We start from the raw sequence: 10889 nt of genomic DNA on the forward strand, positions 1-10889 counted from the left end.
TAAGCGGCAAAATAACCGCTTCTGCGGTTTCTCATTAAAGGGGGAAATTCCGCTTTTGCGGACACAAGACCGCTCCAGCGGTTCCGCTTTTGCGGAAAGATGACCGCTTCTGCGGTCTCTGAGGGGAAGCCAAAAAAATCGCTTCTGCGATGAGGAAGCCGCTTCTGCGGTTCCAAAAATCTAACCAAACCTCGTCCGAATGACCTGAAATTTTGCACACACATCCCAAATGACATGACGGAGCTACAGCAACTTCCGTAATTCAAATCCAACCCTCGGATCAAAAACTCACTATCGGACCGTAACCTTCAAAAATCCAAACTTCGGCATTTCAAGCCTAAATGAGCTACAGACCTCCAAGTAACATTCCGAACACGCTCCCAACCCCGAAATCACCTAACGGAGCTAATGGAACCATCAGATTTCCATTCCGAGGTCGTCTTCACACTGTTCCGTATACGGACCATTTTTCAACTCTTAAACTCTCATTTAGGGACTAAGTGTCCCAAAACACTCCGAATCCTAATACCGAACGTCCCGGCAAACCAAAATAGCAGAAATGAACTTAGGGAAAGCAGTTAATGGGGGATCGGGCCGTAATTCCAAAAACGACCGGCTACACTTAAACATCCTCCTACACTTAAACATTCGTTCAACCTCGAACGAGCATAGAGAACATACCTGAAGAAGTGAAGAGATGAGGGTACTGGCTGCGCATATCCTGCTCGGTCTCCCAAGTCGCCTCCTCGGCCGGCTGACCCCGCCACTGAACCTTTACTGAAGCTATGTTCTTTGACCTCAACTTTCTGATCTGCCTGTCCAAAATAGCCACTGGCTCCTCAACATAGGATAGATCCTTGTCCAACTGGACTGAACTGAAATCCAACACGTGCGACGGATCACCGTGATACCTCCGGAGCATCGAAACATGAAATACCGGATGGACTCCGGCCAAGCTAGGAGGTAAGGCAAGCTCATTAGCAACCTCCCCAACTCGCCTCAAGATCTCAAAAGGGCCAATAAACCTCGGACTCAGCTTCCCTTTCTTTCCAAACCTCATGACACCCTTCATAGGCGAGACCCAAAGCAGAACCCGCTCACCAACCATATATGAAATATCACGAACCTTCCTGTCTGCGTAACTCTTCTGCCTAGACTGGGCTGTACGGAGTCTGTCCTGAATCACCTTGACCTTCTCCAATGCATCCTGAACCATCTCTGTACCCAGTAGCCTGGCCTCACCCGGCTCAAACCAACCCACTGGAGATCTACATCTCCTGCCATATAAAGCCTCATACGGCGCCATTTGAATGCTGGACTGATAACTGTTGTTATAAGCAAACTTCGCCAATGGCAAGAAATGATCCCAAGACCCCCCAAACTCAATCACGCACGCACGGAGCATGTCCTCAAGAATCTGAATGGTGCGCTCGGACTGTCCGTCCGTCTGGGAGTGAAAAGCTGTGCTCAACTCCACCCGAGTGCCTAACTCCTGCTGCACAGCTCTCCAGTACCGCGATGTAAATTGAGTACCTCTGTCTGAGATGATAGAAACTGGAATACCATGCAACCGGACGATCTCCTTGATATAGATCTCCGCCAACCGCTCCGATGAATAAGTGGTACACACAGGTATGAAATGAGCGGACTTGGTCAGCCGGTCCACAATAACCCAGATGGAATCAAACTTCTTCAAGGTCCGTGGAAGTCCGGATACAAAATCCATGGTGATGCGCTCCCATTTCCACTCCGGAATCTCTATCTGCTGGAGCAACCCACCCGGGCGCTGGTGCTCATACTTCACCTGCTGGCAATTAAGGCATCTAGACACATAACCAACTATATCCTTCTTCATCCGCCTCCACCAGTAGTGCTGCCTCAGGTCCTGATACATCTTCGCGGCACCCGGATGGATGGAATACCGCGAACTATGGGCCTCTGCTAGAATCATCTCTCGAAGGCCATCAACATTGGGCACACAAATCCGGTCCTGCATCCTCAATACTCCATCATCTCCAATGGTCACATCCCTGGCATCACCACGCTGAACCTTGTCCCGAAGGACAAGCAAATGAGGGTCATCATACTGCCGCTCCCTGATACGGTCAAATAGGGAAGACCGGGAAACCACACAGGCTAGAACCCGACTGGGCTCCGAAAGATCCAACCTCACGAACTGGCTGGCTAAGGCCTGAACATCCATCGCCATAGGCCTCTCTGAAGCTGGTAAATATGCCAAACTCCCCAAACTCTCCGCCCGGCGACTCAAGGCATCCGCCACCACATTGGCCTTGCCCGGGTGATATAGGATAGTGATGTCATAATCCTTCAGCAGCTCTAACCACCTCCTCTGACGCATATTGAGATCCTTTTGCTTGAGCAAGTGCTGCAAACTCCGATGATCAGTATAGATCTCGCAAGGCACCCATATAAATAATGACGCCAGATCTTCAAGGCATGAACAATGGCAGCTAACTCAAGGTCGTGAACAGGGTAATTCTTTTCATGTACCCTCAACTGTCTGGACGCGTAGGNGACAGCTACTGGCGGTACCCTTGCTCAGAAGCACCTGGATCTGCACATGAAAAACATGAGCAGAAGAGGCGTGAGTACACCACAGCGGTACTCAGTAAGTGCCAAGCCTAACCTCGGTTGGGTAGTGACGAGGAAAAGGTCAGGGCCCTACTGAGACAGAAACAATAAAATAACAGGATATTAACAGTATCGAAGTCTGAAGAAAACTGATGAACACATCGATGTGATAAGACAGATCAATGAAATATAGAACTGCAAGACAAAAAAGAAACACAGAGTAAATACAGCAAAATTACAAGAATACCGACGGGGGTCTCCCAGGATACTGTCCTGTAGCCCTTTTTCAACTGTCCAATGGAACTTCCGGGATACCGTCCCGTAGTCCAAATCTCATATCGATATCAAAAGATCTCCCGGGATACCGTCCCGTAATCCAATCATCAGTGTGCAGGGGGTTCTCCCGGGATACCGTCCCGTAGTCCCAAAATAAAAGTGCAGGGAAATCTCCCGGGATACCGTCCCGTAGTCCTAAAATAAAAGTACAGGGGGATCTCCCGGGAATCAAACCCGTAGTCCCAAAGTAAACAATCAAGGGGGGAACTCGCGGAATCCGCATCCGTAGTCCCAATATAAATGCGCAACCAACATCAACGAATTATTCAGAAATTTAAGTACAACAATACGAGGCATCAAATAATACTGGCCTAACATGCTCCACGTAATCACAGTTAAGACAATTTAAACAAATAGGCAGCTTGGATCAAGTAAACATGCTCTTCTACGCTAGCACAAGCTATAAAGGCAAGTAAAATAAGGCAAATATGAAAGAGAATCCAAATCAAGTACTTAAGTAAAAATCCGGGTTTCAACAATTTGCTCAAGTACGCGCTCGTCGCCTCACGTACAAGTCGCCTCACGTACAAGGCATTCAATTACCAATTATCACATCCTAAGGGACGAAGTCCCCCACACAAGGTTAGGCAAGCCACTTACCTCGAACCGGCGAAGTCAACTAGGGAACGATGCCCTTGCCACGAGTATCCGACTCCAATTGGCCCAAATCTATTCAATTAAATTACAAATCATAAATAATATTGCAAACAACTGATTCCACTATTGAAATTAAAGCTAAGGCGCGAAAATAGGTGAAATGACCAAAATGCCCCTCAGGCCAACGTCTCGGAACCGAATAATTTTCACATTTTCAGAAACCTCGTACTCTCACGAGTCTAACCATATAAAAATCTCAGAAATCGGAGGTCGAATGCTTCCTCAAAACCCAATAGTTTAGTCAATGAACTTTCACCCAAATTCTTCCATTTTTGATCCTTAATTCGAATTTAAAAGGTGGATTTAACTACTAAATGATAGAATATAATTAGAAAGGATCATAGAAATGTTACCCAATAATCTCCTCTCCAAAATCCTCTCAGAATCGCCCTTGCCCGAGCTCAAAATTGATTTTCAAACTTATGAAATTAAACCCTCGAAATTTCCTATTTCTGCCCAGACATTTTCGCTTCTGCGGACAAGGGACCGCTTCTGCGGTCCTGCTTTGTTTCTCATTAAAGGGGGAAATTCCGCTTTTGCGGACACATGGCCGCTCCAGCGGTTCCGCTTCTGCGGAAAAATGACCGCTTCTACGGTCTCTGAGGGGAAGCCAAAAAAAAAAATCGCTTCTGCGATGAGGAAGCCGCTTCTGCGGCTCCGCTTCTGCGGTTCCCAAACCGCAGAAGCGAAAATACCAGAAGGGAAAACATACCAGCTGCAACAACTTAGAAAATTTCCCCGTTAACCACCCGAAATCATCCCGAGGCCCCCGGGGTCTCAACCAAAAGCACCAATACCACCTAATACCTTATTCGAACTTGCACCAATGCTCAAAACACCGCAAACAACACCGGAAACCCGATTAAATCAAGGGTTCAAGCCTAAGAACTTCAAATTCTAACCAAATACGCTTTCGATCAAAAACCTAACCAAACCTCGTCCGAATGACCTGAAATTTTGCACACATATCCCAAATGACATGACGGAGCTACAGCAACTTCCGGAATTCAAATCCAACCCTCGGATTAAAAACTCACTATCGGACCGGAAACTTCAAAAATCCAAACTTCGGCATTTCAAGCCTAAATGAGCTACGGACCTCCAAATAACATTCCGAACACGCTCCCAACCCCGAAATCACCTAACGGAGCTAACGGAACCATCGGATTTCCATTCCTTGGTCGTCTTCACACTGTTCCGAATACGGACCATTTTTCAACTCTTAAACTCTCATTTAGGGACTAAGTGTCCCAAAACACTCCGAATCCTAATACCGAACATCCCGGCAAACCAAATGGCAGAAATGAACTTAGGGAAAGCAGTTAATGGGGGATCGGGGCGTAAATTCCAAAAACGACTGGCCGGGTCATTACAGGTACACCTCTGTAACAAACCATGACAATACCTGTGATGACAAAATCGGAGGCAACAGTCTCAGTACGGGCAGGTGGGGTAGCAACTGGGGCTGTAACCATAGCCTGAGGACTCTGCGGGGCACGCTGTGGCTGAGAAGTCTGTGGAGGTGCACTCCTCCCAAGCCTAGGTCAATCCCTCACTACGTGGCGTGTGTCACCACACTCAAAACAACCTCGCAGCCGACACGGCGGTGGAAACTGTGTAGTACGGGTACTCCAAGACCCCTGAACACCTGAAACTCTGTGTGAAATCTGGGATGCAGACTGAGCTGGCTGACCCACAAAACCTCTACCGTGTCGTACTCTTCCCCCATAATAAGGACCAGCGGGCCACCCCAATCTACGAGGCCTACTCACTCCTCTATACTCTCCCTCCTGACCACGTCTGCCGTCTCTCTCCCGGACCCACCTGTCTCCTACTTGGCGAGAGGTCCTCACCACCCGTTGAACTGGGACCACAGGCTGTGTCGCCATGACGTCTGGAACCTGACCAATGGGAACCTGCTGCTCTGGAGAGGGGGCGGCGGGAGTCTGGGTCCCTCCCCCAATTTATGAAGTAGTCAGTACAACCTGAATCAATCCCGCCTGAATCAACGTACCAAACATGCTCAGGAACTGCGCCAAAGTCTCCTGAAGAGCTGGAGTAGTAGTAGCCGTAGGCGTGTCAGGTGACTGAACTCCGGCTGGATCTGTTGATGGTACCTCGGCGGCAGCTCGCGCAGGTGCTCTCGCTGCACCACGGGCGCGTCCTCAGCCTCTACCCCAGCCCCAGCCTCTGACGACTGCAGTAGGGGGCGCGGGTGCCTGAACATCTCGAGTGGCGCATGTCCTTACCATCTGTGAGAGAATAGAAGCCAGAAGTTTAGAATTGATGTCCAAAAAATATCGCACGACAAGGAATTCAATGAAATGAAGATTTTTCCTAAATAGTTACATAGCCTCTCGTAGATAAGTACAGACGTCTCCGTACCGATCAGCGAGACTCTAATAAATCGGCCTGTGTTCCGTGACTCCTATGAACCCAGAGCTCTGATACCAACTTGTCACGACCCCCATTCACCCTCTATGAACAGGTCGTGATGGCACCTAGTTCCTACAACTAGGTAAGCCTAACAATGCGGAAATGCGTATAACTTGCGGAAACAATTAACTAAATTAAGCAAAACTAGCAGAAAAACGGTAAATGAGTGCCACCTGGCATATACAACTCAAAAGAAATGCGGAAGTCTAGAATCTCAACCCAAAACCCGGAAACTCACGGGAACCACAGGCTAACAGAAGCATAGTACGCTGCTCTAACTCCAGAATATCTAAACAACTGAGAGAAAAGGAATAAACTAAGTACTAAAGCTGGAACAGAATAGAGACTCCTGGTATGCGGACGCGGCAGATATACCTCGAAGTCTCCGTGTATCGCCTCGCCTCAAGGATAGTGCGCCTGAGTGGAGGTACCTGGATCTGCATATGAAAAATATGCGCAGGAAGGGCATGAGTACACCACAGCGGTACTCAGTAAGTGCTAAGCCTAACCTCGGTTGGGTAGTGACAAGGAAGGTCAGGGCCCTACTGAGATAAACATGATATATGATAGGGTAAGGAAAACAGTATAGATAAAGTGTACAGCGAGAATCTAAACAGGATAACTGAAGGAACCAGTAATAGGAAGCAGAAACAAACAATATAAGGAATACTGCTCACAACAGGAAGTAATAGCCGGGGGTCTCTTGGTATCCCGAGGGTCTCTTGGTACCTTCATCATATACACTAGGGATCTCTTGGTATCCCGAGGATCTCTTGGTATCCTCAAATCTTACGTTTACATGTGCCAGGGATCTCTTGGTATCCCGCACCTCAGTTCAAAACATAACAAGTACAGGGGGATCTCCCGGGATGCCGTCCCGTAGTCCAACTATCAATGTGCAGGGGGGGATCTATCGGGAATCTAACCCGCACTCCCAAAGTAAATATGCAGGGGGATCTATCGGGAATCTAACCCGCAGTCCCAAAGTAAATATGCAGGGGGATCTATCGGGAATCTAACCCGCAGTCCCAAAGTAAATATACAGGGGGATATATCGGAAATCGAACCCGCAGTCCCAAAGTAAACAAATAAAGGGGGGGGGGGGCTACCAGAATCCCACATCCGTAGTCCCAATGTAAATACGCAGCCACAACAAGAAGGTATTCAGAACTAGAGTACAAGAAGATACAAGGCAACAAGTAGTTCTAGCCTAACATGCTTCACGTAGTACAATCAGGGCAACTTAAGCAAATAGGCAATTTAGGTCAGCTAAGCATGCTTTTCTAAACCAACACAGGCTATAATTGCAAGTAGAATGAAGCAGGTAAGAAAGAAACTCAGTCTAAATATTTAAAGTAAAACCGAATTTTTCAACAATTAGCTTAGGTACGCGCTCGTCACCTCACGTACAAGGCATTCAATTACCAATATCATATCCTAAGGGGATAGGTCCCCCACACAAGGTTAGACAAGCCACTTACCTCGAACCGGCTCAATATCAACTAGAAACCACGCCCTTGCCACGAGTATCCGACTCCAAATGGCCCAAATCTATTCAATTCAATTACATATTGTAAATAACATCGCAAACAACTGGTTCCACTATTAAATTTAAAGCTAGGGCGCGAAAATAGGTAAAATGACCAAAATGCCCCTCCAGCCAACGTCTCGGAATCGAATAATTTTCACGTTTTCAGAACCCTCGTACTCTCACGATTCCAACCATATAAAAATCTCCCAAATCGGAGGTCAAATGCCCCCTCAAAACCCAATAGTTTGGTCTATGAACTTTCACCCAATTTTCATTCAACATCCGAAATTTAAAGATGAAATCGTGATTAGATTAGTGGGTATTAAGCATAAAATAGTAGAGAATCGTTACCCAATCGTTGCTCTTGAAAACCCCTCGAAATATCTCCCAAATCCGAGCTCTCTAGCTTGAGTTTTGTTAAAAATGGCTTAAACCCTCGTTTGAAATGTTTATAACTGTTCAGGAGTTTAAAGCATCGCGAACGCGGAGGGTTACTCGCGTTCGCGAAGAAGTAATTATTAGCTGGCCAAAAGTTCCCTTCCCGATCGCGAAGTTGCACATGCGAACGTGATGGGGAAGGTGCTGAAGCTATGCGAACGCGGTGGCTGGTACGCGAACGCGTATAAGGAAATTGGCCCCCTCCAGGATTACACTACGCGAACGCGGTGGAGGGGCCACGAACGCGATGAAGGGATAGGCTACTACTACGCGAACGCGATGGTTTCTTCGCGAACGCGAAGAAGAAATCTGGACCTGCAACTGCTGAGAGTTTTCTGCAATTTTTCAAACACTAAAATGCCCCGTTGGGCATCCGAAACACACCCGAGGCCCCCGGGGACCTCAGCCAAACCTACGGACATATTCCATAACATCATTCAAACTTGTTCCAATCCTTAAACCACCTAAAACAACGCCGGAAACACGAATTAATCAAAGATTCAAGCCTAAGAACTTCAAATTCTAACAAAACACACTTTCGATCAAAAACCTAACCAAACCTTGCCCGAATGACCTGAAATTTTGCACACACATCCCAAATGACATGGCGGAGCTACTGCAACTTCCGGAATTCAAATCCGACCCTCGGATCAAAAACTCACTATCGGACCGGAAACTTCAAAAATTCAAACTTCGGCATTTCAAGCCTAAATGAGCTACGAACCTCCAAAATACATTCCGAACTCCCGACCTGAAATCACCTAATGGAGCTAACGGAACCATCGGATTTCCATTCTGGGGTCGTCTTCAAACTGTTCCGATTACGGATCATTTTTAACTCTTAAGCTCTCATTTAGGGACTAAGTGTCCCAAAATACTCCGAATCCTAACACCGAACGTCCCGACAAACCAAAATAGCAGAAATGAACTTAGGGGAAGCAGTAAATGGGGTATCGGGGCGTAAATTCCAAAAATGACCGGCCGGATCGTTACATAAAGATTAACTAGAGTTCTAATGCTTTACTCTTCCTTGGTGGAAGAGTTCTAGTTAACTTCAACTTCTAACTCTTCCCTTATCTTGGATATAGTTCTCTTCATGTAAGGAGTCCCGCTCCTTATCAAATTTGCAACATTTTCGTTCAGGGAATATCAGATATAACCACATATACTTATCCATTTCATGTGCATGCATTTTGCTTGATTCTGCCCGTCACCTGTGTACACTGTCCATGAACCTGGTTCATGTATGTATTCCTTTGTCAATCATCAAAACCAAAATCGCTCATGTCAACAAATTCCCCCTTTATGATGATGACAAACTCAATGATTTTCATAAGCATGTAACCTGTTTCAACTCAGCTCAATATTAACACAATGTTAGAACACTTTTCATTTAAAGTCACAAATCATCAAGGACCGGGTTCATTAGGTTATAAACATCACGGTCCAAAGAAAAAGCACACCTTATCTTCCCCCTTTTGGCATCATCAAAAAGTTGCACAATTAAGGTAAGTAACCAGATTTTAATAGATATCACTCATGGCCACTGGGGCTATTTCAAATGCAATCATGGATTCAACTTTCTCTTTTTCAATCTAAGGATATTAGCCATCTAAGAAATATAACAAACAATTAGAACAAAAGTAGTGAATTTCATTGATTGATAAAATCCTACCACAAGTCATAAGAAGAAATAAAAACATAGAACCATGAGAAAACAACAAAAAACATTCCATTTGGGTTACTGGTTACAGACTAGGCTTAGGAAGGGTTTAAAACTGGAAAGGACCACGTTCATGGTTCTTAGCTTGAAGTAGTTTCAACATATCTTGAAGAACACTATCATTATTCTCCTTTTACTTTGCAAGCTCACACTTGAGAGAGTCTCTCCCAGCCTCTACTTCAGCCAATCATTTCTTCAGCCTTTCAGTCTCAGCATCCTTAGCCATTTTCTTCCACTATTTGAGTCTCCTTGCTCCTTTTGGCAAGCCTAGTTCTTTTAGACACAATTGAGCCCTCAGCCTCAGCCTCTGTTTCTCGAGAATTCTTTTGAGACGTCTTTCTCTTTTTGGCACTAGGTGTGGGTACTTCCACATCCTCATATTCATCTTCAAGAACCAGGTTCTTCTCCTCAATCTGGACTACTCCGCTTGGCTTACTAGCCCGTTTTTTTCAAGCAACTTTCTTGGCATTCTCAAGTAATGCCCTTTTTACATTGGCCTCACTCTGCTTCTTCTGGCTCCTTGTAGTTCTTCCTCTTGTGGGAGGTGTTGCTACAGGGATAGATGGAGCAATCTTTCTCTTAGTGCCAGCCATGTAATTTCCTGTAGTATTTCCAACTTTGTTCTTCTTCTTTTGATTGTAACTATCTGACACCTTTTGCAGCAGATCAAGACTCTTGTCTATTTTAGCAAGAGAAGAAGTTGGTTCATGAAACCGTTTCCTTAACCTAACCAGCCCATCTGCTGCACTTCTATCACCTCATTAAGAAAACTACTAAATTCTATACAAAAACTACCTACTATGACTATGTTAGAACATGCGCAGCGGAAGCAACCATACAATCAGGCATCAATTACATGTAAACTAGACTACGCAATAATAACGAGATCAGGAACACTAACCTCTTGAAATAGTTGCACAAATTCTCCTAGCAGCAACGAATCCAGGGCTGTAGTCTGCTATATGCCTAGTAAAACCTTGAACACTTTTGCTTTGGTGGGCAAGAACAATACAACTCTAGGGTTAGTTAATAGGTAGAAACCTGTCTTCCTCTTTTTGTACACGAAATTAAGCCCTAAAAACTAGGCTCAAAAACCGTGTGGAGTAGGATTCCATAACGTAGAATCCTACTCCAACTCAAAAACGGTAACTTTACTCCAAGCTACTTTTACCCAAG

The sequence above is a fragment of the Nicotiana attenuata genome, unplaced genomic scaffold (assembly GCF_001879085.1).
Source record: "Nicotiana attenuata strain UT unplaced genomic scaffold, NIATTr2, whole genome shotgun sequence".
NCBI classification, from domain to species: domain Eukaryota; kingdom Viridiplantae; phylum Streptophyta; class Magnoliopsida; order Solanales; family Solanaceae; genus Nicotiana; species Nicotiana attenuata.